Source organism: Dysidea avara, chromosome 11 (assembly GCF_963678975.1).
Source record: "Dysidea avara chromosome 11, odDysAvar1.4, whole genome shotgun sequence".
Taxonomy (NCBI): Eukaryota; Metazoa; Porifera; class Demospongiae; order Dictyoceratida; family Dysideidae; genus Dysidea; species Dysidea avara.
In genome coordinates this window covers 2,734,433-2,741,619 of record NC_089282.1, presented here as the reverse complement: position 1 = coordinate 2,741,619, position 7,187 = coordinate 2,734,433, and positions in this window count along the sequence as shown.

Genomic DNA, 7,187 nt, shown 5'->3' with positions numbered 1-7,187 from the left:
GGATTGCAGTGATAGTTATGTAAGCTGTGATCAGGTTTTAAGGAAAAGATTAATGTTGAATGGGATAGGTAGCGGCTAGAAACACAACACTTCAATAATGAGGAAACAAATTGTAAGTGTGCTAGATTTCAACAGGAAGATGTTGTTACATCTACTACCCAAAAAGTACCTTCCTTATGTGACCAGATTTAGCAAAATCAACCATATGGACGCAAAAGCCAAAACTGAGATAACACCAGCATGAAGTAGCTGCACTATCAGGCTAGCAATTTCCATATCAAACTCGCCTTCAACTTGTCGGGTCTGCTTATGGTGGACTGTTCTCTGGCGGCCTGTATAACCACACCAGACGTCTGTACAGGTCTGTGAACAACAGGGAAGTGCTTTGGGGGGTTCATACACTCTGGACAGACGAGCAGGGAGCTGAATGTGTGATGTATGTCTGTTTTGTGAGAGTTCAGTCTATATTTCTTGCCTCTGACGAGCTGTTTTGTGATCTGGTGCCTTCAACTACCATTTTGTAGTCTATCTCTTGCCCACCCTGCCACCCTCCACCCCTTTTTGAGGACTCGTGATATAGCAACACTGGTGAAAAAAACCAATTTAAAATGGCAGGAAACTCTACAGGGATTACCTTGGCCACTAGCTGCTCTTAAAGGTTGTGAATTGCTCCATCTTTGCTGAAAAATCCATACATGTAGCTGCCAAGGCTGGTGAGTAACAAAGTTTTAAATTATTAAAATACATCTTTCTCAATGCACCCATAAGGGTGATTTTCCAAAATCCAGTCATATACACGATTAGGTTACTGTATAGGCATTGGTGTCAACACAGTATGTATTTTTTATGCTATTATATTAAATCTGATTTATTTAAGGTAGCGGTGAACCACTTAGCAGCTTAACTGACAAAGTTAAGGTGGTGTTGAACCAATAAAGTGCAGCAGTACAAAGCTTCTCAACTCCTAATGACTGAGAATGAGGACCTGTATACGTATAATCACTACAGTTTATAATACAATCATATGCATACATCTAAGACACAAATAACTTAAGTTCTACGTGGTTATGACCACCAGTTCACTTTGACTCCACTTGTACTGTATACTCTTGTACAAAAATAAACTGTGTGGTTGTTTTCTATTCTACATCCAGTCTAATCTGCTGGCAGCACAGAATGATGAAATTTCATACCATGTGTATGTAATGAGAAACAATGAAAAACAGAATTGGGCTTGTTATTTCACATAAGCATGATGTAAGGTGTTGGGTTCCAACTTAATGCTAGCAGCCTTACAAAGGCAGTGGTGTTTAGTATTTAATTATATAACTTGTTGATGGTTTGTGGTGATTATACAACACAAACTTTGAGGTATGAGCTGTCAACTATGAAGTATAAAATGTATTTAAAAATGTTTTCCAGTGTTATACATTTGACTTGTGGATGTGTAGAAATAAACACACACAATCTATCATTATAATAGCATATTAACAATGCATGTGAGGCATACAATGTGCACGCACGTCACCTAGTTACGCTTATCTCATTGTTGCTATGTATAAGTACATGACCAATGTGCGGAGAGTTATACTGCTAGCTACAATATGAAATTTTAAGTGACATCTTCAGGAAAGGAGTTCCAATCATTAATGACCCAGCTAGAAAAATAGTTTTGGGTAGATGCCAAAGAAAATCTGTTCTTATATAACTTCAGTGTGTGTCCTCTTGTTCGTGTTTCACTGGGTAGTGTATAAAAAGGACTCTGGGTTAATAGGTGTCATTGACTAAGATTTTTTGAAAGTTTCAATAAGATCTCCTAGCTCTCTTCCTTCGACAATATAATGAATATAAATAGATATATCTAAGTCTGTCCTCATATGGTAGTGTTGCAATATTGTTTACAAGTTTAGTAGTTCTGCATTGGATTTTCTCTAATATGTCAATGTCTTTAATTAAATAAGTGTTCCAGAGCTGAACACAATACTCCAAGTGTGATTTAATGTAAGATTTGTAAGCTAGCAGAAAGTATTCTTTATTTCATAATCCTTTTCAAGTTTAAAGCTATATATGCACGTTACTTATTATTTGTTTGGTCCTTTAAGGGAGTTTCATTCAACCTTAATGGGTGGCAATCTCTGAACTCTTGGTTTTAACTATTCTGTTACACCGGCTGAGTTGTGAAGAACAGAATACGGTACAATCAACCCATTTAATGTGTGAAAATTAGTGTTCCAGCATTTACTAGTTATTATTGTGGCTGTTGTAAATAGTTATAATAATTTTGTTACTTCAATATGTAATGTATTAGTTATCTCCCTCTGTAGAGGAATAATGACATTATATTGATCTTGTGCAGACATGTAACTACTAAAAATCATGAATTCTATAGAACAATTAGCAAACTACTCTAATAAAATAGTAGAGTAGTACCTGTACCTCAAAAGTCTCTAGTACTGAAGCTGAGACTAAATACAGCAGTTGGTAATGATATACGTACTCCTCAATATGTTAGCTACAGTAGAGAACTCAGCTTTTTGCAATAGTATGTGATAGTTGTTACTAAATTCACAAGAGATTTTATGCTGTAACTCGTGACACCAGCTGGAGACCAAATATGGAAACAGAGAAGAACATGAGATGATTGTAGTGATAGCTACTGTACACATGTAAGTTGTGACTACGATTAGGTGTTAAGGAAAAGATTAATGTTGAAAGGATAGGTAGAAACATGACACTTCAATAATGAGGAGATAAATTATAAGTGTATGCTAGATTTCTACAGGAAGATGTTAGGTCCAGTCATGGATTTTTTCTCCTTTCTCCACCTTTTCAAACACACTTTCTGTAACAACTTTCATGAGGCTGTAGGACCAGGTGTCCTACAGACCTTCAGCATTTGTGCTGTAAAGCCTTAATAAATAAATAAAAACACCTATACACTTAAAAATATTAGCTACTACATCCAGAGCCAAAAAATACCTTCACTATATACGTATATACACGATCAAGTTACTGTGAGGTATTGATGTCACCATGGTATCAGTGTATTGAGTCTTACTAGGAGCTCCCTTGCTATGTGGTGCTGAACTGATTAAGTACAGCTGTATAAAGCTTCTCAACTCCTAATGAGAACCTATTATACCATAAATCACCAGTTTATATTACATCTACACTGAGCTGTAAGCTCCATTGGCTAATAGCTATGCACCACACATCTACTTTGACTCCACTTGTACATACTCTTGTACAAAAATAAACTGTGTGGTTTTTTATTCTACATCCAGTCTGATCTGCTGGCAGTACAGAATGATGAAATTTCATACATGTCGCTGTATTATTGCTTGATACAAGGTGTTGTTGTTTGGGTTGGATGAAGTAATTTAAAAAGGCTTGGTCAACTTAATTTAATTTTTAATTAAGCAATAACGGGTTCGTGGTGACCATACAAACAAACTGAATACCAGTCTAGTTGTACTTGTCAGCTATGAAAGTGAAAGATGTACGTTTTCCAGTGTTAGACATGTGGGATGCATGACACTTCATTTCAATATTGTTGCACTACTTTGATGCATTCTTACCTGGTGTATTCTGATCAGGCTGAGTATACGAAACATGTTGTAACCCACCATAACCTATTGTAACCCACAATGACCTGCTGTAACCTAATGTAGAATCTACTTTTCACAAGGCAATGGATATAGTGTCATGAGTTAGTTCATTAAAGTTCTGACTGACACAACAAATGAATTTCAACAACTCCGGACTCCCACACATCATGATCGGCTATAGATTCAGTGCATCTGTAGAAGTAAGCACATGCAAACTACATTATTTCTAAAAAAATCTATGCATACTTTTAACTTGAATACATGCACGCAAGGCGTACATGTTGGCATATCACCTTATTGATGTATCTTGTATGGCTACAGCATCATGGCCAGACCAGATACATACAATGACTAATCATAATATGAACTTTTTTGTGTATGTTTAACATAATTATTTGTATGATTATTCTACTCAAGACGACGCGACATGATGTATTGTACATTTATGCACTCCCCAAATGCAAATATTAATTACTATACCAGCTGAGTTATGAAGAATAGAATACAGTACAATCAACCCCGCTTAATGTGCAAAAATTAGTGTTCCAGCATTTACTAGTTATTATTGTGGCTGTTGTAAATAGTTATAATAATTTTGTTATACTTCAAATGTAATGTATTACATTATTAGTTATCTCCCTCTGTGGAGGAATTACTAATTATTAATCTTGTACAGACATGTAACGTACTAATTCTATAGAACAATTAACAAACTACTCTAATAAAATAGTAGAGTAGTACCTGTACCTCAAAACTCCCTAGTACTGAAGCTGAGACTAAATACAGCAGTTGGTAATGATGTATGTACTCAATATGTTAGCTACAGTAGAAAACTCGGCTTTTTGCAATAGTATGTGATAGTTGTTACTAAGTTCACAAGAGATTTTATGCTGTAACGCCAGCTGGAGACAGAGAAAGAGCATGAGATGATTGCAGTGATAGCTACTGTACACATGTAAGTTGTGACTACGATTAGGTGTTAAGGAAAAGATTAATGTTGAAAGGATAGGTAGAAACATGGCACTTCAATAATGAGGAAATAAATTATAAGTGTATGCTAGATTTCTACAGGAAGATGCTGTTACATCCATACACTTAAAATATTAGCTACTACCCCCAGAGCCAAAAAATACCTTTACTATATACGTATATACATGATCAAGTTACTGTGAGGTATTGATGTCACCATGGTATCAGTGTGTCGAGTCTTACTAGGAGCTCCCTTGCTATGTGGTGCTGAACTGATTAAGTACAGCTGTATAAAGCTTCTCAACTCCTAATGAGAACCTATTATACCATAAATCACCAGTTTATATTACATCTACACTGAGCTGTAAGCTCCATTGGCTAATAGCTATGCACCACACATCTACTTTGACTCCACTTGTACATACTCTTGTACAAAAATAAACTGTGTGGTTTTTTATTCTACATCCAGTCTGATCTGCTGGCAGTACAGAATGATGAAATTTCATACATGTCGCTGTATTATTGCTTGATACAAGGTGTTGTTGTTTGGGTTGGATGAAGTAATTTAAAAAGGCTTGGTCAACTTAATTTAATTTTTAATTAAGCAATAACGGGTTCGTGGTGACCATACAAACAAACTGAATACCAGTCTAGTTGTACTTGTCAGCTATGAAAGTGAAAGATGTACGTTTTCCAGTGTTAGACATGTGGGATGCATGACACTTCATTTCAATATTGTTGCACTACTTTGATGCATTCTTACCTGGTGTATTCTGATCAGGCTGAGTATACGAAACATGTTGTAACCCACCATAACCTATTGTAACCCACAATGACCTGCTGTAACCTAATGTAGAATCTACTTTTCACAAGGCAATGGATATAGTGTCATGAGTTAGTTCATTAAAGTTCTGACTGACACAACAAATGAATTTCAACAACTCCGGACTCCCACACATCATGATCGGCTATAGATTCAGTGCATCTGTAGAAGTAAGCACATGCAAACTACATTATTTCTAAAAAAATCTATGCATACTTTTAACTTGAATACATGCACGCAAGGCGTACATGTTGGCATATCACCTTATTGATGTATCTTGTATGGCTATAGCATCGTGGCCAGACCAGATACATTCAATGACTAATCATAATATGCATTTTTTTGTGTTTGCTTAACATAATTATTTGTATGATTATTCTACTCAAGATGACCCGACATGATGTATTGTACATTTATGCACTCCCCAAATGCAAATATTAATTACTATACCAGCTGAGTTATGAAGAATAGAATACAGTACAATCAACCCCGCTTAATGTGCAAAAATTAGTGTTCCAGCATTTACTAGTTATTATTGTGGCTGTTGTAAATAGTTATAATAATTTTGTTATACTTCAAATGTAATGTATTACATTATTAGTTATCTCCCTCTGTGGAGGAATTACTAATTATTAATATTGTACAGACATGTAACGTACTAATTCTATAGAACAATTAACAAACTACTCTAATAAAATAGTACCTGTACCTCAAAACTCCCTAGTACTGAAGCTGAGACTAAATACAGCAGTTGGTAATGATGTATGTACTCAATATTGTTAGCTACAGTAGAGACTCAGCTTTTTGCAATAGTATGTGATAGTTGTTACTAAGAGATTTTATGCTGTAACGCCAGCTGGAGACAGAGAAAGAACATGAGATGATTGTAGTGATAGCTACTGTACACATGTAAGTTGTGACTACGATTAGGTGTTAAGGAAAAGATTAATGTTGAAAGGATAGGTAGAAACATGACACTTCAATAATGAGGAAATAAATTATAAGTGTATGCTAGATTTCTACAGGAAGATGCTGTTACATCCATACACTTAAAATATTAGCTACTACCCCCAGAGCCAAAAAAATACCTTTGCTAGATATACACTATCAGGTTACTGTGAGGTATTGGTGTCACCATGGTATCAGTGTATTGAGTCTTACTAGGAGCTCCTTGCTATCATATTAAGTCTGATCTATTTAAGGTGGCACTGAACCAGTTATCAGCTTTACAAAGTTAAAGTGGTGCTGAACCGATTAAGTACAGCTGTATAAAGCTTCTCAACAGCTTCAAATCATACAGCTTCTCAACAGCTTCAAATCATACAGCTTCTTAAGTACAGCTGTATGATTTATGGTTATGAGAACCCATAACCATAAATCACCAGTTTATATTATAGCTATACTGAGCTGTAAGCTCCATTGGCTAATAGCTATGCACCACACATCTACTGTGACTCCATTTGTACTGTATACTCTTGTACAAAAATAAACTGTGTGGTTGTTTTTTATTCTACATCCAGTCTGATCTACATGGCAGCACAGAATGATGAAATTTCATACCATGTCACTGTATTAAGGTGTTGTTGCTGTTTCAAGGTGTTGTTGTTTGGGTTGGATGATGCAATCAAAATGGTCTGGTCAACTATTAAGCAATAACGGGTTCGTGGTGACCATACAAACAAACTGAATACCAGTCTAGTTGTACTTGTGTCAGCTATGAAAGTGAAAATTGTACGTTTTCCAGTGTTACATTTGACTTGTGGGATGCATGACGCTTCATTTTAGTA